The sequence below is a fragment of the Canis lupus genome, chromosome 21 (assembly GCF_011100685.1).
Source record: "Canis lupus familiaris isolate Mischka breed German Shepherd chromosome 21, alternate assembly UU_Cfam_GSD_1.0, whole genome shotgun sequence".
In the NCBI taxonomy this organism is placed as follows: domain Eukaryota; kingdom Metazoa; phylum Chordata; class Mammalia; order Carnivora; family Canidae; genus Canis; species Canis lupus.
The window spans coordinates 2,301,193-2,325,114 of record NC_049242.1 but is presented as its reverse complement, the minus strand read 5'-3'; the positions used below and the strand labels follow the sequence as shown (position 1 = coordinate 2,325,114).

General features: G+C 37.0%; 1 protein-coding gene and 1 pseudogene across 2 annotated transcripts in view; both read left to right on the top strand.

Annotated features, from left to right (window-relative positions):
• CNTN5 (contactin 5) overlaps positions 1-23,922 on the top strand; it is a 1,277,333-nt gene that overhangs the window by 164,784 nt on the left and 1,088,627 nt on the right. The window lies entirely within an intron of this gene.
• On the top strand, positions 440-3,529 carry LOC100684809 (annotated as a pseudogene).

The window sequence follows — 23,922 nt, the reverse complement described above, 5'->3', positions numbered from 1 at the left end:
CTATTGAGAGGATCATATGGTTCTTATCCTTTCTTTTATTAATGTGGAGTATCACATTGATTGATTTGCAAATATTGAACCACCCCTGCAGCACAGGCCAGGAATAAATCCCATTGATCCTGGTGAATAACTCTTTTAATGCACTGTTAAATTTGATTTGCTAGTATCTTGTTGAGAATTTTTGTATCCATGTTCATCAGGGATAGGCTAGTTATATCCCTTTTATTGGGGTTCTTTGGTTTTGGAGTCAGGTAATGCTGGCCTTATAGAATGAGCTTGGAAATTTTCCTTCCATTTCTATTTTTTGGAAAAATTTCAGAAGAACAGGTATTAACTCTTCTTTAAATGTTTGATAGAAGGCAAACATGGGGCTCTGCCCCTCAGTCACCGCCGGCCTGCCCGCCTCGCCGCCCGCATGCTCCGCCACGGTCCTGCAGAAATGCTTCGATTACCTGCAGGCTTCCGCCAGATCAGGCCAGTGTCCAGAGCCCTGGCTCCTCATCTCACTCGGGCCTATGCCAAGGATGTAAAATTTGGTGACGATGCCTGAGCCTTAATGCTTCAAGGTGTAGATCTCCTAGCCAATGCTGTATCCATTACTATGGGGCCAAAGGGAAGAACAGTGATTACTGAACAGAGTTGGGGAAGTCCCAAAGTAACAAAGGATGGTGTGACCGTAGCAAAGTCAGAATAGAGAATCCAGAAGTGGACCCTCAACTTTATGGTCAACTAATATTCGATAAAGGAGGAAAGACTATCCATTGGAAGAAAGACAGTCTCTTCAATAAATGGTGCTGGGAAAATTGGACATCCACATGCAGAAGAATGAAACTAGACCACTCTCTTGCACCAGACACAAAGATAAACTCAAAATGGATGAAAGTACTCAATGTGAGACAAGAGTCCATCAAAATCCTAGAGGAGAACACAGGCAACACCCTTTTTGAACTCAGCCACAGTAACTTCTTGCAAGATACATCCACGAAGGCAAAAAGAAACAAAAGCAAAAATGAACTATTGGGACTTCATCAAGATAAGAAGCTTTTGCACAGCAAAGGATACAGTCAACAAAACTCAAAGACAACCTACAGAATGGGAGAAGATATTTGCAAATGACATATCAGATAAAGGGCTAGTTTCCAAGATCTATAAAGAACTTATTAAACTCAACACCAAAGAAACAAACAATCCAATCATGAAATGGGCAAAAGACATGAAGAGAAATCTCACAGAGGAAGACACAGACATGGCCAACAAGCACATGAGAAAATGCTCCGCATCACTTGCCATCAGGGAAATACAAATCAAAACCACAATGAGATCCCACCTCACACCAGTGAGAATGGGGAAAATTAACAAGGCAGGAAACAACAAATGTTGGAGAGGATGCGTAGAAAAGGGAACCCTCTTACACTGTTGGTGGGAATGTGAACTGGTGCAGCCACTCTGGAAAACTTTGTGGAGGTTCCTCAAAGAGTTAAAAATAGACCTGCCCTACGACCCAGCAATTGCACTGTTGGGGATTTACCCCAAGGATACAGATGCAATGAAACGCAGGGACACCTGCACCCCGATGTTTATAGCAACAATGGCCACAATAGCCAAACTGTGGAAGGAGCCTCGGTGTCCATCGAAAGATGAATGGATAAAGAAGATGTGGTCTATGTATACAATGGAATATTCCTCAGCCATTAGAAATGACAAATACCCACCATTTGCTTCAATGTGGATGGAACTGGAGGGAATTATGCTGAGCGAAGTAAGTCAGTCGGAGAAGGACAAACATTATATGTTCTCATTCATTTGGGGAATATAAATAATAGTGAAAGGGAATAGAAGGGAAGGGATAAGAAATGTGTGGGAAATATCAGAAAGGGAGACAGAACATGGAAGACTCCTGACTCTGGGAAACGAACTAGGGGTGGTAGAAGGGGACGAGGGTGGGGGGCGGGGGTGAATGGGTGACGGGCACTGAGGGGGGCACTTGACGGGATGAGCACTGGGTATTATTCTGTTTGTTGGTAAATTGAACACCAATAAAAAATAAATTTATTAAAAAATTTCAATTGACTTAAAAGACAATTATTAAAAATATCGATATAAACTTGTTCAAGATGTTGCTAACACAAACGAAGAGGCTGGGGATGGCACCACTACTGCTACTGTCTTGGCACGCTCTATTGCCAAGGAAGGCTTCGAGATGATTAGCAAAGGTGCTAATCCTGTGGAAATCAGGAGAGTTGTGATGTTAGCTGTTGATGCTGTAATCGCTGAACTTAAGAAGCAGTCTAAACCCGTGACAACCCCTGAAGAAATTGCTCAGGTTACTATGATTTCTGCAAATGGAGATAAGTTGGCAACATCATTTCTGATGAAATGAAAAAGGTTGGAAGAAAGGGTGTCATCACAGTAAAGGATGGAAAAACACTGAATAATAAATTGGAAATTATTGAAGGCATGAAGTTTGATCGAGGTTATATTTCTCTATACTTTATTAATACATCCAAAGGTCAGAAATGTGAATTCCAAGACGCCTATGTACTATTGAGTGAAAAGAAGATTTCTAGTGTCCAGTCCATTGTACCTGCTCTTGAAATTGCCAACGCTCATCGTAAGCCATTGGTCATAATTGCTGAAGATGTTGACGGAGAAGCTCTGAGTACACTTGTTTTAAATAGGCTAAAAGTTGATCTTCAGGTTGTGGCAGTCAAATCTCCAGGTTTTGGTGACAATAGAAAGAACCAGCTTAAAGATATGGCTATTGCTACTGGTGGTGCAGTGTTTGGGGAAGAAGGATTGACTCTAAATCTCGAAGATGTTCAGCCTCATTACTTAGGACAAGTTGGAGAGGGCATTGTGGCCAAAGATGATGCCATGCTTTTAAAAGGAAAAAGTGACAAGGATCAAATTGAAAAACGTATTCAAGAAATCATTGAGCAGTTAGATATCACAACTAGTGAATATGAAAGGAAAAGCTGAATGAACGTCTGGCAAAACTCTCAGATGGAGTAGCTGTGTTGAAGGTTGGTGGGACAACTGATGTTGAAGTGAATGAAAAGAAAGACAGAGTTACAGATGCCCTCAATGCCACAAGAGCTGCTGTTGAAGAAGGCATTGTTCTGGGAGGGGGTTGTGCCCTGCTTCAGTGCATTCCAGCCTTGGATTCAATAACTCCAGCTAATGAAGATCAAAGAATTGGTATTGAAATTATTAAGAGAACACTCAAAATTCCTGTTATGACCATTGCTAAGAATGCAGGTGTTGAAGGATCACTGATAGTTGAGAAAATTATGCAGAGTTCCTCACAAGTTGGTTATGATGCTATGCTTGGAGATTCTGTGAATATGGTGGAAAAAGGAATCATTGATCCAACTAAGGTGGTAAGAACTGCTTTATTGGATGCTGCTGGAGCGGTCTCTCTGTTAACTATGGCAGAAGTTGTAGTCACCGAAATTCCTAAAGAAGAGAAGGACCAGGAATGGGTGGAATGGATGGAACGGGAGGTGGTATGGGAGGTGGCATGTTCTGATTCCTAGAATAGTGCTTTGCCAGAGGAAGCTCAAGGCTGTGTTCCTCAACCATAACTTAAGAGAAGTCAGTTGAAGGAAATGACTGAAGAAAAGGCTGGCTGATGTTTAAGAAAATTGCTATAACCATCAGTTATTTGTTTCAGTTGACAACATATAATGGTTTACTGCTGTCATTGTCCATGCCTACAGATAATTTATTTTGTATTTTTGAATAAAAAGACATTTGTACATTCCTGATAACTGAGTGCAAGAGCCATGTACCAATGTACTGCTTTCAACTTAAATAACTGAGGAATTTTTACTACTACTCTGTTAAAAGCAGGATTTTAGTGTTTGCCATCACCAGATGAAAAGTTAAGCAGCCTTTCTGTGGAGAGCAAGAATAATTGTGTACAAAGTAGAAAAATATCCAATTATGTGACAACCTTTGTGTAATAAAAATTTGTTTAAAGTTAAAAAAAAAAAAAAAACAAAAAAAAACAAGGCAAACATGGGCATCTGGCCCTGAACTCTTGTTTTTTGGGAGATTTTTTTTTTTTATTCCTAAGTCAGTTTCTTTGCTGGTGATGGGTCTGTGCAAATTTTCTGTCTCTTCCTGTTTTTCAGTTTTGGTAGTTTATACATTTCTAGGAATTTTTCCATTTCTTCCAGATTGCTGAATTTGTTGGCATATGGTTACTCATAATATTCTCATATAATTGTTATATTTTCACAGTATTGATTTTGATCTCTCCTCTTTCATTCATGATTTTATTTATTTGCGTCCTTTTTCTTTTTGATACATCTGTTTGGGGTTTATTAATTTTGTTGATTCTTTTAAAGAATCAATTCCTACTTTTGTTGATCTGTTCTACTGTGTTTTTTTTTTTATTTCTGTATCATTTATTTTTGCTCTAGTCTTAATTATTTCCCTTCTTCTGCTGGTTTTAGGCTTTATTTGCCAGTCTTTTTCCAGCTCCTTTATGTATAAGGTTAGTTTGTATATTTGAGACTTTTCTTGCATCCTGAGGTAGGCCTGTATTGCTATAAACTTCCTTCTTATGACTGCCTTTGCTACATCTGAAAGGTTGTGGACTGTCAGGTTTTCATTTTTATTTGCTTCCATGTATTTTTTTATTTCTTCTTTAATTTACTGGTTGACTCATTCATTCTTAAGTAGGATGTTCTTTAACCTCCATTTGTGGAGGTGGTCCTTCTAATATTTTTCTTGTAGTTGACTTCAAGTTTCATAGTGTTGTCTAAAAATACATATTTTATGAACTTAATCTTTGTGCAATGGTGAAGCCTGATTTTTTCCAATATGATCTATCTTGGAGAATGTTCTTTTTAAAAGATTATATTTATTTATTCATGAGAGATACACAGAGAGAGACATAGGCAAAGTGAGAAGCAGGGGAGTCCGATGTGGGACTTGATCCCAGGTCTCTGGGACCACACCCTGAGCCAAAGGCAGAAGCTCAATCACTGAGCCACCCAGGCGTCCCTATGCTGGAAAACGTTCTATGTGCACTCTAAAAAGATGTCTATTCTGCTGCTTTAGGGTGATATGCTCTGAATATATCTGTTCAGTGATATGTGGTCCAGTGTGTTACAACGTTCTTTGACCACACTACTATACACTCAGAAATTGTAAAATTCCTAATAAAAACTTAGAATATATAAGATACTAAAATAGGTAGTGGAAGCATATGTACTTATATAAGAAAATGCATAAATATTTTAATAATTATTAATTTCATGTCAAACTCTTAGGAGCTATTTAATATTGAACAAAAATTTATTCCTCTAAACTTGAAATTCTCTAATATAAATTAGGTGAAATTAAGGTCCAGAACATAGAAATTCAACTTACAAACATTTTTATATAGTTACTCAATAATACATGAAATTCAGAAAATAAAAATTGGATGTATTTCCTCTTCTTTTCTTCAGGTGATATCACATCCTGAACATAAAAAGCATCTAAAAAGAACAACATAGAAATTCTGCAATAATAATCACCTTTTTTCACCTTCATCACACAAATATCATCCTGAATTTCTATCCCTCTTTACCCACACTTGTGTTTTTCTTCTTTTTGCTTTTGAGCCTGTCATTCCCAGTGCTTAGAATAGAAAGTGCTTTGCATTAAAGGCAAAGGATCTAAGTTCAAAAGATCCCTTAAAGGCAAAGGGATTTAAGTTCAAAACTCAACCTTATCACTTAATTTCTTAACATTAAGAACAAGGATTCACTTATTTGATTTATTACTTTCTAATTTTAAAGAAGAGATCATTATAATTCTGTGAGTATTGTAGGATAAATGAAATAATATGTGTAGTAAAGACAAAATCAATTTTACCCCTTCTTTTGAGCATTCTGTGATGCCTTTCTTTGTCTCTCAGCGTAGAATTAAAGATTTTTTTCCACATCATCTCGCTGACCGTGTGTATTCATTTGCTTCTACACTACTTCATATTATTGCACTTACTAGCTTAAACCCTAAGCTCCCCCCCCCCCATAATGATGAAATCTGAAAGCGTAAATTTAACACTTTGGCAAACACTAGATATAGAATTGTATAAAAATAATTTTATCAGATACGGGGCCTTTATAGAGAGTAAATAACTTTATTGGCTGAGAATTAGAGAATTCTGAATACTCTGAGGAGGTTGGTCTTCTCAGCATGATCATAAAGTACAATAAACTGAGGATACTACTGGAGGCAAGTTAGGAGGGGTAAAAGTCCAAATAAGAAGATTAAAAGTATATATGCTCTGCCTCTGGTTATCATGATTATGGATATTCTAATCATGTTTATTAACATTTAAAGGTAAAACAAATCAAGACATTGGAAAAAATTTAACTGGCAAAAAGAAATAAAAGACACACATAGCTTTTTATCAAAGGTTTATACGTCTTAATATTTTTGTTGGATATTTTGTGTATTATAAAATATTACTGTTGTCCCTACAAAGTGGGAAAAGTGGAGAGTACTTGCTCTTTTGTAAGTAATTTTACTCTAAAGAATATTTAGACTTTCTTATTGAAGAGAGAGGTGTTTTTTTTTTTTGTTTATTTGTTATTTTTGTTAGTTTTATTTTGTTGGAACTGTTTCTAATTTTATCTCAACATTATATAGAGCTTTAAATAAAACTATTTGTTATTTTGAAGATAGCCTCAGTTATATTCTAGCTTGTATTCTCTGTATCATCTATGATGTTAATGTTTAATATTTTTAATAAATCCCTATGAAAATATGCATATATGAAAGAAAGAGGGAAAGAGTAGGGCAAGAAACATTATCAGTGATGATGCTATTGATGTTGGTGATAATTAGAAGGAAGATAAATTACAGAAAACAGGGCATAAAGGCCAAGTTCACCAATATAACAGTTTAGTGATGAGAATCTAGTAGTAGAGTGTTGGCTTTGGAGATTGAGCAAGAAAGATTACATAAAAAATTATTTTCAAAAAAATTTCAATAAATTGCAGATAAATAAATGAAGGAAAGAAGTCAAATTTCCATCTGATTCCTATGTTTCAAGTGTGATGAATAGGATTATGTTTATGCTGCTGATGACAATGGGTAAGATAAAACATGAAGTGAACCTTGCAGGCTAAATGGTCATTTAATTTTATACTCAAAGTTGAAATGATGATAAAAATTTATGAGAAATTGCTTTTGTGTCAGTTATTGCTACAATAACACTGTATGACCAGCCATTAGGAATATAATGTTTTTGTTTTTTTTTTAAACCCAGTTTATCTCATGCTCAATTGTCTGTGGGGTCAACTCCAACTGAGTTGATATAGGCTGATTTCACCTGGATTTGGTCTCTGCTATGGCAGGCCTGCTTCATATGTCTTTATTCCTCTGGGATCAGCAGGGCACCTGGAGCAGATTTTTCTCATGAATATGACAAAAATGTAAACAGGCAAATGGAGAAACACAATGTCTCCCAGTTTCATAACTCATACAGTATCCCATCCTCCCATTTTCCACTGGTTAAATCAAGTTGCTTAGCCAAACTCAACACAGTGGGTAAGGAAATGCACTCTCATTAGATGAATTTGCAAAGTCATTTTGCAAGGGATGTGGATATAGGGAGAGGTAAAGAATTACAATTTGCCCAGTTTTAAGTACATGACTATATCTTAAACAAAACAAAACAAAACAAAAAGTTCCAGTATGTGCATTTGAAATAAGTATAGAGAGATGTTAAAAAAAAAAAAAAAAGTAATTCCAAACAAGAAAGTCATTAGTATTGTCCCTTATACTAAGCTGATGATACCTGCATGGGTGGCTCAGTTGGTCAAACATCAGACTTGAGATTTCAGCTTAGGTCATGATCTCATGAATAGTGAAATTGAGCCACATGGGGCACCATGCTCAGTGGAGATTCTGCTTGAGATTCTCTCCCTCTACCTCTACCCCATTCACTGTTTCTCTCTTAAATAAATAAATAAGTCTGAAATGAATATTGCACTGTATGTTAACTAATTGGAATTTAAATTAAAAAATTTAAAAATTGAAAAATAATAAAAAGATAAATGACCCAATTAAAAACAAAAATGTGCTATGTACATATAGTGGAATATTAGCCAACCTTAAAAAAGTAAATCCTATTACATGTTACAATATGGATGAACTTTGAAGACGTTATGTTAAATGAAATAAGCCAGTCACAAAAGGACAAATACTATATGATTCCACTTATATGGGATCTAAAGTAATCTAATTCATGGAAACAGAAAGTAGAATGGCAGTTATTAGGGGCTACAGAGAGAAGAGAAAGGATTATTTAATGGGATAGAATTTCAGATTCGCAGATTCTAAGGATTCTAAAGACTGGTTTCACAACAATGAATATATTAACACTATTAATTAATTAATATTAATTAATTAATATTTAGTAATTAATATTTAATATATTAAATATATTAACACTACTAAACTATACATTTTAAATGATTAAGATGATCAGAACAAAACAAAACAAAACATCAGATAATGTAGGTTCTATCCATCCCATTACCATGCATGCTTCAGCATTGCTTCCCAATACGTTACAGGCATGTGGATTTGTTCAGTCTACTTTGGTTAAACCTTCAGACTCTCTTTTAGAGCTGAACACTCTTCCATAACTCCATCGAGCTCTGGGTTCTGCCAAAGTTCTGTCCTGAATTGATCTATTATCAGAACCATATTGCCATTAACCGATTTTGAATATTACAGGGTCCAAGCTGTGCTCCCTGGAACGAATTTTATATTCTATGATAACTTAGGTATTATTTATGTCATAAACAACGTTTCTTAGATATTCCTCTTGCACATCTCCTTATCTATATACTACTTATTTCACAATCAGGCCCAGATATGGATATCAGTGCCCAAGGTACAATTCAGACTTCTACAACGTTTATTGTAGCTTGCCCTGTATAAATTACTTCATAGTCTTTTGTGTACCTAACCCCTACTAAGAATGACAGAGAGATTTAGGCACACTTCCCTTTAATTACTCCTGTCACTGCATGCCAATTAACCTGACAGTAATTTGCCCCAGGTGCACTGTGTTTCTGTTGCCATTTGCTGCCATACTTCTCTGCCATGATGGAATAGGGTGAAGGAAGAAGTTGAAGGAAACTGTTTAGCTATTATGATACAGGCACAAAACTTAAAGTGTAAAGTATTTGGCACTCTGGAGATTAGGAAGGAAAGAAGGAGGGAAGGAAAAAATTAATCTAATATCTATTTATTTTGTGCCAGGGAAAACTTGCTAGGTGGCAGTTTACCTCCTTTCAAAACTCATAATGGGAATAACCCTCACCTTAAATAGTATTCTTGTGATTTTGCTTGTAAGGACCATGAGGCTTACAGAGACTTATTGATGAGAACTTGCTTCCCAGTGCAATAATTTTGAAACTTCTGTGGGGTCCTTCAGTACTGTTTTACAGAATTGGGCTTCAAGAAAGTTCCTATTGTTTTTTGATACCATCTAACAGCAAAATATTGACTGTCTGGTCTCTGGGGAAGAAATGTAGGTGTAGTTCAATTTATGAAGATGTATTTCCAAATATATAAAATATAGATTTTCCCTTGCATTTTAATTCTGTATTATATAATAAAGTACAATGGATTTTAACATGTGAAAAACACTTATAACTATTTTCACAAATTAAAGATTTCCTTAAAATTCAGTATTAACTATAGTTGCTGATTTTCATATAATATTGCTTATGCAAGTGCTATCTCTGTTACACTTCTACTCTTGATTTTATAACCTTAAAATGATATTTCACCTTTGGAAATATGGCTTGTAAAAATGAAATGTTAATATCAGATAAATATTTAAGTTTTAATTTTAGTTAACATACTAGTGCTATATTATGTTCAGTTTTACAATACATTAATTCAACAGTGCCCTAAATCACCCTGTGTCATCACAGCAACTGTGTTCCTTAACTTCCATCACCTGTTTAACCCATAGTCTACTCTGGTAACTATCAGATTGTTCTCTATAATTCAATGTCTGTTTCTTGCTTCGAATCTCTCATTTATTCCTCTACGTTTTTGTTTCTTAATTACAGATATAAGTGAAATCATATGGCATTTGTCTTTCTCTGTCTGACTTATTTCAAACTCTCTACCTCTATCCATGTCCTTGCAAACGACAACATTTCATTTTTATGGTTGAGTAAGTAGTGTGATTGCTGTATTGCAAGGTAGTTCTTTTTTTAAGATTTATTTATTTATTTATTCATGATACACATAGAGAGAGAGAGGCAGAGACAGAGGAGGAGGGAGAAGCAGGCTCCATGCCGGGAGCCCGACGCGGGACTCAAAACGCGGGACTCCAGGATTGTGCCCTGGGCCAAAGGCAGGCGCCAGACCACTGAGCCACCCAGGGATCCCCGGTAGTTCTATTTTTAATATTTCAAGGAACACCCACATTTTTCAGAGTGGTGGCACCAATTTGCATTCCCATGGACACTGCAAATGGGTTCTTTTCCATTTCTCCATATTGTCATCAACACAATAGTTTCTGTAGTTTCTCATGTTTTTTATTTTAACTATTGTGTCAGGTGTGAGATGATATCTCATGGTAATTTTGATTTGCATTCCCCTGATGATAAGTGATGATGAATATCTTTTCACATGTCTATTGGCCATCTGAATGTCTTTGGAGAAATGTCTGTTCATGTCTTTTTTTTATTATTTCAAACAAATTTTATTTATTTATTTTTAATTGGAGTTCAATTTGCCAACAAATGCATAACACCCAGTGATCATCCAATCAAGTGCCCCCTCAGTGCCCGTCACCCAGTCACCCCCAAACCCTGCCCACCTCCCTTTCCACCACCCCTTGTTCGTTCCCCAGAGTTAGGAGTCTCTCATGTTCTGTCACCCTAACTGATATTTCCCACTCATTTTCTCTCCTTTCTTTTTTATTCCCTTTCAATATTTTTTTATATTCCCCAAAATGAATGAGACCATATAATGATTGTCCTTCTCTGATTGACTTATTTCACTCAGCATAATACCCTCCAGTTCCTTCCATGTCTAAGCAAATGGTGGGTATTTGTCAGTTCTAATGGCTGAGTAATATTCCATTGCATACATATACCACATCTTCTTTATCCATTCATCTTTCGATGGACACCGAGGCTCCTTCCACAGTTTGGATATTGTGGACATTGCTACTATAAACATTAGGGTGCAGGTGTCCCAGGGTTGTACTGCATCTGTATCTTTGGGGTAAATCCCCAGCAGTGCAATTGCTGGGTCGTAAGGCAGGTCTATTTTTCACTCTTTGAGGAACCTCCACACAGTTTTCCAGAGTGGCTGCACCAGTTCACATTCCCACCAACAGTGCAGGAGGGTTCCCTTTTCTCCGCATCCTCTCCAACATTTGTTGTTTCCTGCCTTGTTATTTTTCCCCATTCTCACTGGTGTGAGGTGGGATCTCATTGTGGTTTTGATTTGTATTTCCCTGATGGCAAGTGATGTGGAGCATTTTCTCAGTGCTTGTTGGCCATGTCTGTGTCTTCCTCTGTGAGATTTCTGTTCATGTCTTACTCATTTCATGACTGGACTGTTTATTTCCTGGGTGTTGAGTTTAATAAGTTCTTTATAGATCTTGGAAACTAGCCCTTTATCTGATACGTCATTTGCAAATATCTTCTCCCATTCTGTAGGTTGTCTTTTAGTTTTGTTGCCTGTATCCTTTGCTGTGCAAAAGCTTCTATCTTGATGAAGTCCCAATAATTCATTTTTGCTTTTGTTTCTTTTGCATTCGTGGATGAATCTTGCAAGAAGTTACTGTGGCCGAGTTCAAAAAGGGTGTTCCTGTGTTCTCCTCTAGGATTTTGATGGAATCTTGTCTCACATTTAGATCTTTCATCCATTTTGAGTTTATCTTTGTGTATGGTGCAAGAGAGTGGTCTAGTTTCATTCTTCTGCATGTGGATGTCCAATTTTCCCAGCACCATTTATTGAAGAGGCTGTCTTTCTTCCAGTGGATAGTCTTTCCTCCTTTGTCGAATATTAGTTTACCAAAAATTGAGGGTCCACTTCTAGATTCTCTATTCTGTTCCACTGGTCTATGTGTCTGTTTTTGTGCCAGTACCACACCGTCTTGATGACCATAGCTTTGTAGTACAACCTGAAATCTGGCATTGTGATGCCCCCAGCTATGGTTTTCTTTTTTAATATTCCCCTGGCTATTTGGGGTCTTTTCTGATTCCACACAAATCCTAGATGATTTGTTCCAACTCTCTGAAGAAAGTTCATGGTATTTTGATAGGGATTGCGTTAAATGTGTAAACTGCCCTGGGTAGCATTGATATTTTCACAATATTAATTCTTCCAATCCTTGATGGAATATTTTTCCATCTCATGAGTCTTCCTCAATTTCTTTCAGAAGTGTTCTTTAGTTTTTAGGGTATAGATCCTTTACCTCTTTGGTTAGGTTTATTCCTAAATATCTTATGATTTTGGGTGCAATTGTAAATGGGATTGACTCCTTAATTTCTCTTTCTTCAGTCTCATTGTTAGTGTATAGAAATGCCACTGATTTCTGGGCATTGATTTTGTATCCTGCCACACTTCCAAATTGCTGATGAGTGCCAGCAATCCTGGAGTGGAGTCTTTTGGGTTTTCTGTGTACAGTATCATGTCATCTGCAAAGGGGGAGAGTTTGACTTCTTTGCCAATTTGAATGCCTTTTATTTCTTTTTGTTGTCTGATTGCTGAGGCTAGGACTTCTAGTACTATGTTGAATAGCAGTGGTAAGAGTGGACATCCCTGTCTTGTTCCTGATCTTAGGGGAAAGGCTCCCAGTGCTTCCCCATTGAGAATGGTATTTGCTGTGGGCTTTTCGTAGATGGCTTTTAAGATGTTGAGGAATGTTCCCTCTAACCCTACACTCTGAATAGTTTTGATCAGGAGTGGATGCTGTATTTTGTCAAATGCTTTCTCTGCATCTTTTGAGAGGATCATATGGTTCTTGGTTTTTCTCTTGCTGATATGATCAATCAGGTTGATTGCTTTACAAAGGTTGAACCAACCTTATCCTGGGGATAAATCCCACTTGGTCATGGTGAATAATCTTCTTAATGTATTGTTGGATCCTATTGGTTAGTATCTTGTTGAGAATTTTTGCATCCATGTTCATCAGAGATATTGGTCTATAATTCTCCTTTTTGGTGGGGTCTTTGGTTTGAAATTAAGGTGATGCTGGCCTCATAGAACGAGTTTGGAAGTATTTCATCTCTTTCTATTTTTCCAAACAGCTTTAATAGAATAGGTATGGTTTCTTCTTTAAACGTTTGATAGAATTCCCCTGGGAAGCCATCTGGCCCTGGACTTTTGTGTCTTGGGACATTTTTGATGACTGCTTCAATTTCCTCCCTCGTTATCAGCCTGTTCAGGTTTTCTATTTCTTCTAGTTCCAGTTTTGGTAGTTTGTGGTTTTCCAGAAATGTGTCCATTTCTTCTGGATTGCCTAATTTATTGGCGTAAAGCGGCTCATAGTAAGTTTTTAAGATCGTTTGTATTTCCTTGGTGTTGGTAGTGATCTCTCATTTCTCATTCATGATTTTATTAATTTGAGTCTTTTCTCTCTTCTTTTTAATAAGGTTGGCTAATGATTTATCTCTCTTATTAATTCTTTCAAAGAACCAACTCCTGGTTTTGTTAATCTGTTTGGTTTCGATTAAGATCTGATTTGTGACCCAGTATGTGGTCTATTCTGGAGAAAGTTCCATATGCACTTGAGAAGAATGTGTTTTCAGTTGCTTTGGATGTAAAGTTCTGTAAATATCTGTGAAATCCATCTCGTCCAGTGTATCATTTAAAGCTCTTGTTTCTTTGCAGATGTTGTGCTTAGTAGATCTGTCAATTGTAGGAAGCGCTACATTCAAGTCACCAAGTATAAGTGTATTATTATCTAAGTATGTCTTAACTGTGGTTATTAATTAATTGATATACTTGGCAGCTCCCACATTCGGGGCATAAATATTTTGATGATTGTTAGGGCCTCTCGTTGGATAGATCCTTTAAGTATGATAGTGTCCCTCTTCATCTCTTTGCAGTCTTCAGGATAAACTTATTTTATCTGATATAAGGATGGCTACCCCTGCTTTTGAGGACTATTTGAACGGTAAATGGTTCTCAAACCTTTTATTTTCAGTCTGTAGGTGTGCTTAGGTCTAAAATGAGTCTCTTGTAGACAGCAAATAGATGGGTCTTGCTTTTTTACCCAGTCTGAAACCCTACGCCTTTTGATGGGGTCATTAAGCCCGTTCACGTTCAGAGTTACTATTGAAAGATATGAATTTAGTGTCATCATGATACCTAGTCAGTCCTTGTCTTTGTGGATTGTTCCCTTGGACTTCCTTTTTCTATTACAGAGTCCCCCTGTGTATTTCTTGCAGAGCTGGCTTGGTGGTCATATATTCTTTCAGTTTCTGCCTATCTTGGAAGCTCTTTATCTCTCCTTCCATTCTGAATGAGAGCCTTGCTGGGTAAAGTATTCTTGGCTGCATATTCTTCTCATTGAGGACCCTGAATATATCCTGCCAGCCCTTTCTGGCCTGCCAGGTCTCTGTGGAGAGGTCTGCTATTAATCTAATATTTCTCCCCATAACAGTTAGAGATTTCTTGTCTCTTGCTGCTTTAAGGATCTTCTCTTTATCTTTGGAATTTGCAAGTTTCACTATTAAATGTCAAGGTGTTGAGCGATTTTTATTGATTTTAGGGGGAGATCTCTCTAGCTTCTGGATCTGAATGCCTGTTTCCCTTCCCAAGTTAGGAGAGTTCTCATCTATGATTTGTTCAAATACATATTCTGGACCTCTGTCCCTTTCGGTGCCCTCAGGAACCTGAATTAAATAGACATTTTTCCTTCTGAGGCTGTCATTTATTTCCCTTAACCTATCCTCATGATCTTTTAATTGTTTTTCTCTTTTTCCTCAGTTTCCTTGCCATCAACTTGTCTTCTATGTCACTCACTCGTTCTTCTACCTCATTAACCCTCGTCATTAGGACCTCTAGTATGGATTGCACCTCATTTAATGAATTTTTAATTTCTGCCTAATTAGATCTAAATTCTGCCATCATAAAGTCTCTTGAATCCTTTATGCTTTTTTCTAGAGCCACCAGTAACTTTATAATAGTGCTTCTGAATTGGCTTTCTGACATTGAATTGTAGTCCAAATTTTGTTACTCTGTGGGAAAGACTGTTTCTGATTCCTTCTTTTGAGGTGAGTTTTTCCTTCTAGTCATTTTGCTCAGTGCAGAGTGGCCAAAAACAAGTTGTATTGGGAAAAAGAGAAAAAGAGAAGAGAAAAAAGAAAAAAGAAAAAAAAAGGAAGAAGAAAAAAAAGGGGGGGGATAGAAAAGAAAAAACATGGGGGAAGTATCCTCTGATTCTACATACTGTAAATCCTTCGACTTCCCTTGGAACTTTCCAGTGCTGCTTGGTCAATAGCTTGCTTTTCCCCTGTCCTTCTAGCTGGTCTTCTGGGGGATCAGCCTGCTGTGCTGATTCTGAGGTGTGTGTACCTGCCTGGTGCACAGCTCAGTGGGGGTTGTTTATCCTGTTTATCTGATGAGGCCGCTGTGAGGCTCAGTGGGGGCTTTTTACCCCGTGAGGCCCCAGGAGGAACAACCGCAGTGGCGGGGCCAGCTCTGCAGCCCTGGAGTCAGCCCCCGCAGTAGCTCCGGAGCTCTCCGTCTGCAGGGCCTGGAGGCTCCGGGCGGGGCCGCTGATCTGCTCAGCTCGGGGCAGGAGCGTCCTCGCTGTCCTGGGCCCTCCCGGCCTCTGCCTGTCCCGGGAGGCGGAATCCTGGGCTGTGTCGGGCGCCCTGTGCTCTGGAGCCTGCGCTGTTGGATTCGCGCTCCCGCCCCGCAGCCCCCTCCGCGGAGCCGCCCCCGAGCCCCCCGAGCTGCTCCGGGTCCCGCCGTGCGCGCTGCAGCCCTTAGGGAGCTCGGGGCACTCTCCCGGGGCGCAGGTGCCTGTCAGTGTCCCCGGGAGCCCGAGGGCATCCCCGCCCTCCTGGGTCCTGCTCCACCTCCCCGCGAGCCCCTTTCCCCCGGGAAGGTCGGTGCAGCTCCTGCTCCTCCGGGACGGGGCTCTCCTGTCCTGGGGACACTCGCCCCGGCCTCAGCCCGGCTCCTCGCGGGGCCCCTCCCCCTTGGATGCTTTTTTATTTATTTTTTTTTCCGTCTTCCTACCTTGATAGAAGCGTGAACTCTTCTCACTTTAGCATTCCAGCTGTTCTCTTTTTAAATCTCAGACCAAATTCATAGGTTTTCAGGGTGATTTGAATGTTATCTAGGTAATTTGGTGGGGACAGGTGACTTGGGGACCCTACTCTTCTGCCATCTTGCCCACTCCCTCCTGTTCATGTCTTCTACCCATTTTAAATTGGGTTGTTTTTTCCTTGTTGAGTTTCATAAGCTTTTTATGTATTTTGGATACTAACCCTTTATTGAATATATAATTTGCAAATATCTTCTCCCATTCCATATGTAACTTTTTAGTTTTGATGATTATTTCCTTTGCTATGCAGAAGCTTTTTATTTTGATATAGTCCTGTTTATTTTTGCTTTTATTTTCCTTGCTTCAGGAGACATATCTAGAAAAAGTTGCTAATAGCCAATGCCAAAGAAATCACTGCCTGTGTTCTCCATTAGAATTTAATGGTTTACTGTCTCACACTTAGACCTTTAATCCATTTTGAATGTATTTTTGTGTATGGTGTGAGAAAGTGTTCCAGTTTCATTCTTTTGCATATTGCTGTCCAGTTTTTACAAAATCATTTGTTGAAGACCCTTTTTTTCTGTTAGATATTCTTTCTTACTCTGTCAAATATTAATTGGCCATATGGTTACAGGTGTATATCTGGATTCTCTATCCTGTTACATTGATCTATGTGTCTGTTTTTGTGCCAGTACCATACTGTTTTGCTTCCTACAGCTTTGTAATATAACTTGAAGACTGAAATTGTGATATCGCCAGCTTTTCTTTTCTTTTTATTTTTTTAATATTTTATTCATTTATTTGAGGGAGAGTGAGTGAGGGAATAGCATGAGCAAGGGGAGAAGGAGAAGCAGACCCCTTGTTGAGCTGGAAGCCTGATGCAGGGCTCAACCCCTGGACCCTGGGATCATGATCTGAGCCAAAGGCAGAGGCTCAACAGATTGAGTCACCCAGACACCTTGCTTTTCTTTTTCCAAATCGGTTATTCAGTGTCTTTTGTGGTTTCATACATATTTTGGAAGTTTTTTGTTTTTTTGTTTTTTTGTTTTGTAACTCTGTAAACAATTCTATTGGTGTTTTGAAAGGGGTTGCATTAAATGTGTACATTGCTTAAGAAGTACAGACATTTTAACAATATTTCTTCTTCCAATCCATAGGCATAAAATGTCTTTCCATTTTTTGTGTATCATCTTCAATTTCTTTCATCTGTGTTTTATAGTTTTCAGAGTACAAGTCTTTTACCTCTTTGGTTAGATTTATTCCTAGGTAGTTTATTTGTTTTTGGTTCACTTGTAAATGATATTGTTTTCTTTATTTCTCTTTCTGCTACTTCACTATTGGTGTATAGAAATACAACATATTTCTGTACATTGATTTTGTATCCTGGGGCTTTACTCAACTCATTTATCAGTTCCAGCAGTTTTTTTGGTGGAATCTTTTGTTTTTTCTACATACAATATCACGTCATCTGGATACAGTGAGAGTTTTACTTCCTGCTTACCAATTTTGGATGTCTTTTTATTTCTTTTTGTTATCTGATTGCTGTGGCTAAGACTTCCAGTACTATGTTAAATAAAAGTAAGAGTGGACATCCCCTTCTTGTTCCTGACCTTAGGGGAAAGCTCTCAGTTTTTTTCCCCCCACTAAGGATTATGTTAGCTGTGGATTTTTCATAGATGGCCTTATTTTGTTGATGTATGTTCCCTCTAAACCTATCTGTTGAGAGTTTTTTTTATCATAAATTCATGTAGTACTATGTCAAATGCATTTACTGCATCTATTGAAAGGATCATATGGCTTTTATCCTTTCTCTTATTAATGTGATGTATCAGGATGATTGATTTGGGTATCTTAAACCACACTAGGCAGTCCAGGAATAAATCCCATTAATCATGGTCACTGATACTTATAATGTACTGTTGGATTCAGTTTGCTAGGATTTTACTACATTTTCACTTGTGTTCATCAGTCGTATTGGCCTATAGTTCTCTCTCTCTCTCCCTCTCCCCACCTAATGTTTTTATCTGGCTTTGTTATCATCTTCAAGGATGATTTGGAAATTTTCCTTCCTTTTCTATCTTTTGGTGTATCTTGAGAAAAAAGATATTAATTCTTCTTTAAGCATTTGGCAAAATTTACCTGTGAAGCCCTCTGGTTCTGTGCTTTTGTTTTTTGGGAGGTGTTTGATTGATTAATGATTAAATTCTTTGCAGTTTATCTGTCAGTTCAAGTATTCTTATCTTCCTGTTCCAGTTTTGCTATTTCATAAGCTCATATGTTTCCAGGAAGTTACCTATTTCTCCAGGTTGTCCAATTTGTTGACATATAGTATTTCTGAATATTCTCTTAGAATTATTTGTGTTTTGTGGTGTTGGTTATTTTTTTTTTCCTCTCTCATTGATAATTTTATTTACTTGAGACTTTCTTTTTCTTTTCTTGATAAGTCTGGCTGGAAGTTTTATTTTATTGATGTTTTCAAAGAACCAATTACTGGTTTCATTGATTTTTTTTTTTTTTTTAGTTTCTATACACTTATTTCTGATCTAATATTTATTATTTATTTTATTCTGCTGGTTTTAGGTTTTGTTTCTTGTTCTTTTTCTAGATCATTTAGGTATAAAGTTAGGTTGTTTGAAATTTTTCTCAAGTTTTGAGCAATAGGCCTATATTGCTATAAACAATCCTCTCAGAACCATTTTTGCTGGATTCCAGATATTTTGGACCATTGTATTATCATTTTCATATTTTCCATGTCCTTTTTTAAAAAAATAATTTTAATTTTTTATTTAAATTCAATTAACTAACATATAGTGTATTATTAGTTTCAAAGGTAGAGTTCAGTGATTCATCATGTATGTAACACTCAGTGCTCATTACATCATGTGCCCTCTTTCATGTCCATCAGTTTGTTTCCTATGATTAGCAGTCTCACATGGTTTGTCCCTCTCTCTCTCTGATTTTGTCTTGTTTTATTTTCCCCTCCCTTCCCTTATACTCTTCCACATATGAGTGAAATCATATGATAATTATCTTTCTCTGACTAACTTATTTTGCTTAGCATCATACCCTCTAGTTCCATCCATGTCATTGCAAATAAAGATTTCAATTTTTTGGTGACTGAATAATATTCCCCCAAATATACGCCACATATTTTTTATGCATTCATCTGTCAATGGACATCTGGGCTCTTTCCATAGTTTAGCAATTGTGACATTGCTGCTATAAACTTTGGGGTGCAGATGCCCCTTCAGATACATTTGTATCTTTGTGTTATACAGTTAGTAGTGCAATGCTGGGTGACAATGTAGCTCTATTTTTAACTTTTGGAGGAACTCCCATACTGTTTTCCAGAGTTGCTGTAGCAATTTGCATGCCCACAGCAGTGTTAAAGAGTTCTCCTTTTTCTGCATCCTCACCCACATCTATCATTTCCCGACTTGTCAATTTCAGCCATTCTCACTGGTGTGAGGTGGTGTTTCACTGTGGTTTCAGCCATTCTCACTGGTGTGAGGTGGTGTTTCACTGTGGTTTTGATTTGTATTTTCCTGATGGCAAGTGATGTGGAGCATTTTCTCATGTGCTTGTTGGCCATGTATAGGTCTTCTTTGGAGAAAGGTCTGTTCATGTCTTCTGCCCACCTCTTGATTAGATTATTTGTTCTTTGGATGTTGAGTTTGAAAAGTTCTTTATAGATGTTGGATACCAACCCTTTATCTGATATGCCCTTTGCAAATATCTTCTCCAATTCTGTCAGTTGTTTTTTGGTTTTGTTGACTATTTCCTTTGCTTTGCCAAAGCTTTTTATCTTCATGAAATCCCAATAGTTAATTTTTGCCTTTATTTCCCTTGCCTTTGGAGATATGTCTAGCAAGAAGTTGCTGTGGTCGAGGTTACAGAAGTTGCTGCCTGTGTTCTCCTCTAGGATTTTGATGGATTTCTGTCTCGCATTTAAATCTTTCATCCATTTTGAGATTATTTTTGTTTATAGTGTAAAAAAATGGTCGTTTTATTCTTCTACATGTGCCTGTCCAGTTTTCCCAACAGCATCTAAAATATTTTCTTTTTTCCATTGAATATTCTTTCCTGCTTTGTTAAAGACTAGTTGGCCACAGAGTTGAGTGTCCATTTCTTGGTTCTCTAGTCTGTTCCATTGATCCATGTGTTTGTTTTTGTGCCTGTATCAAACTGTCTTGATGATTACAGCTTAGTAATATATCTTGAAGTCTGGAATTATGATGTTACTAGCTTTGGTTTTCTTTTTCAATATTCCGCTGGCTATTCAGGATCTTCTGGTTCCATACCAATTTTAGGATTATTTGTTCCAGCTCTATGAAAAATGTTGATGGTATTTTGATAGAGATTGCATTGAATGTATACATTGCTATAGGTAGTATAGAAATTTTAACAATATCTGTTCCTTCTCATCCATGAGCATGGAATACTTTTCCATTTATTTGTGCCTTCTTCCATTTCTTTCATGAAAGTTCTATATTTTTCAGAATACAGATCCTTTACCTCTTTGATTAGGCTTATTCCTAGGTTTCTTATGGTTTTTGGTGCAATCGTAAATGAGATTGATTCCTTAATATATCTTTCTCATTTCTCATTGTTAGTGTATAGAGATGCAAACTGATTTCTGTTCATTGATTTTATATCCTGCCACATTGCTGAATTCCTGTATGAGTTCTAGTAATTTGGGGGTGGAAAATTTTGGGTTTTCCAAAGGTTGTCATGTCATCTGTGAAGAGTGAGAGTTTGACTTCTTCTTTGTCGAGTCAGATACCTTTTATTTCTTTTTGTTGTCTGATTGCTGAGGCTAGGACTCCTCGTACTATGTTTAACAAAAGTAGGGAGAGTGGATATTCCTCTCTTCTTCCTGACCTTAGGGAAAAGCTCTCAGGTTTTCCCTATTGAGAATGATATTCGCTGTGGGCTTTTCATTTCTTTTCATTTATAGTTTTTATGATATTGAGGTATGTTCCCTCACTACACTGTGAAGAGTTTTGGTCAAGAAAGGAGGCTGTATTTGTCAAATATTTTTCTGCATCTATTGAGAGGATGATAGGGTTCTTGTCCTCTCTTTTATTAATCTAATGTATCATATCAATTGCGTTGTGACTGTTGAACCACCCTTGCAGCCCAGTAATAAATCCGACTTGGTCAGAGTGAATAATTCTTTATGTACTATTGGATCCGATTAGTTGGTATCATGGTGAGAATCTCTGCATCCATATTCATTAGGGATATTTGTCTGTAATTCTCCTTTTTGGTGGGGTTTGTGTCTGGTTTTGGGATCAAGGTAATGCTGGCTTCATAGAAAGAGTTTGGAAGTATGTATTCCATATGTATTTTTTGAAATAGTTGCAGAAGCATAGGTATTCTTCTCTAAATGTTTGGTAGAATTCCCCTGGGAAGGCATCTATCCCTGAACTCTTGTTTGTTGGGAGGTTTTTGATGACTACTTTAATTTCCTTAATATTTATGAGTCTGTTTAGGTATTCTATCTCTTCCTTTTCCAATTTGATAGTTTATACATCTCCAGGAATGCATCCACTTCTTCCAGATTGCCTAATTTGTTGACATATGGTTGCTTATAACATGTCCTTACTTGTTTGTATTTCCTTGGTGTTGTCTGTAATCTCTCCTCTTTCATTCATGATTTTATTTATTTGAGTCTTTTTTTCTTTTTGATAAGTCTGGCCAGGAGTTTATTGATCTTATTAATTCTTTTAAAGAATCTGCTTCTAATTTCCTTGATCTGTTCTACTGTTCTTTTGGTTTCTGTTTCATTGATTTCTGATCTAATTATTATTCATCCTCTTCTCCTGCTGGGTTAAGATTTTATTTGCTGTTCTTTCTCTAGGTCTTTCAGGTATAAGATTATGTTGTATATTTGAGAACCTTCTTGTTTCTTGAGAAAGACTTTTATTGTTATATATTTCCCTCTTAGCACTGCCTTTGCTGCATTCCAAAGGTTTTGAAGGTTGTGTTTTCTTTTGTTTCCTAGATTTTAAAAAATTCTTTAATTTCCTGGTTGACCTATACATTCTTAGTAAGATTCTCTTTAACCTCCATGTATTTGAGTTCCTTCCAAATTTCCTCTTTTGATTGATTTCAATTCTCAAAGCATGTGGCCTGAAAATATTCAAGGAGTAATCCCAGTCTTTTGGTATCAGTTGAGACCTGATTTATGATCTATTATGTGATCTATTCTGGAAAATGTTCCATGTGCATTTGAAGATAGAATGCTTTCAATATATCTGTGGAATCCATCTGGTCCAGTGTGTCATTCAAAGCTTTTGTTTTCATGTTGATCTTCTGCTTAGATAATTGTCCATTGCTATGAGAGGGATGTTAAAGTCCCCTAGCATTATCGTATTATTATCAATGCATTTCTTTAATTTTGTTATTAATTGATTTATATAATTGACTGCTTCTTTATTGGGGACATAAATATTTACAATTGTTCAATTTTCTTTTTGGATAGACCATTTAATTATGATATAATGTCCTTCCTCATCTTTTCTTATGGTCTTTGGCTTAACATCTAATTTGCCTGATATAAGGATTGATACCCCAGCTTTCTTTTGATGTCCATTAACATGATAAATGGGTCCCCATTTCCTCATTTTCAATCTGGGGTGTCTTTGGGTCTAAAAATGAGTTTCTTGTAGACAGTATATCAATAGGTCTTCCTTTTTAATCCAGTCTGGTACCCTGTGTCTTTTGATTGTGGCATTTAACCCATTTACATTCAAAGTAAATTTTGAAAGATATGAATTTATTGGAATTGTATTACCTAAAAACTCACTGTTTCTGTATATTTTCTCTGTTCCTTTCCATTCTATGCTACTTTTGGACTCTCCATTTAATACCCTCTTTAATATTTCTTGCAGGACTGGCTTAGTGATTACAAATTCTTTTAGCTTCTGTTTGTTTTGGAGGCTCTTTATTTCTCCTCTTTTGAATGAGCTTTGCTGGATAAAGTATTCTTGGCTGCATATTTTTCTCAGTTAGCAACCTGAATATATCATGCCAGTCCTTTCTGGCCTGCCAAGTCTCTGAGGATAGGTCTGCTGCTAGTCTTATGTTTCTACCCTTGCAGGTTAAGTATCTCTTGCCTCTAGCTGCTTTCAGGATTTTTCTCTGAAATTTTCAAACTTCACTATTATATATTGAGATGTTGACCTATTTTTATTGATTTTAGGGGGGTTCTCTGTGCCTCCCGGACTCGAATGCCTTTTTCCTTCTCCAGATTAGGGAAGTTCTCAGCTATAATTTATTCAATTATACCTTCTGTGCTCGCTCTCTCTCTCTCTCTCTTTTTTCTTCTTCTTCTTCTTCTTCTTCTTCTTCTTCTTCTTCTTCTTCTTCTTCTTCTTCTTCTTCTTCCTCCTCCTCCTCCTCAATTATTCTAGTACTGTTTCACTTTATGGTATCACTTATCTCTCAAATTCTCCCTTGGTGATCTGATACTTTTTTTGTATTTCTTTTTTTCAATTTCTTTATTCTCCATTGTCTTGTCTTCTATACTACTAATTCTCTTTTCTGCCTCATTTATCCTAGCAGTTAGAACTTCCATTTTTATTGCATATCATTAATAACCTTTTTGATTTCAACTGATTATATTTTAGTTCTTTTACTTC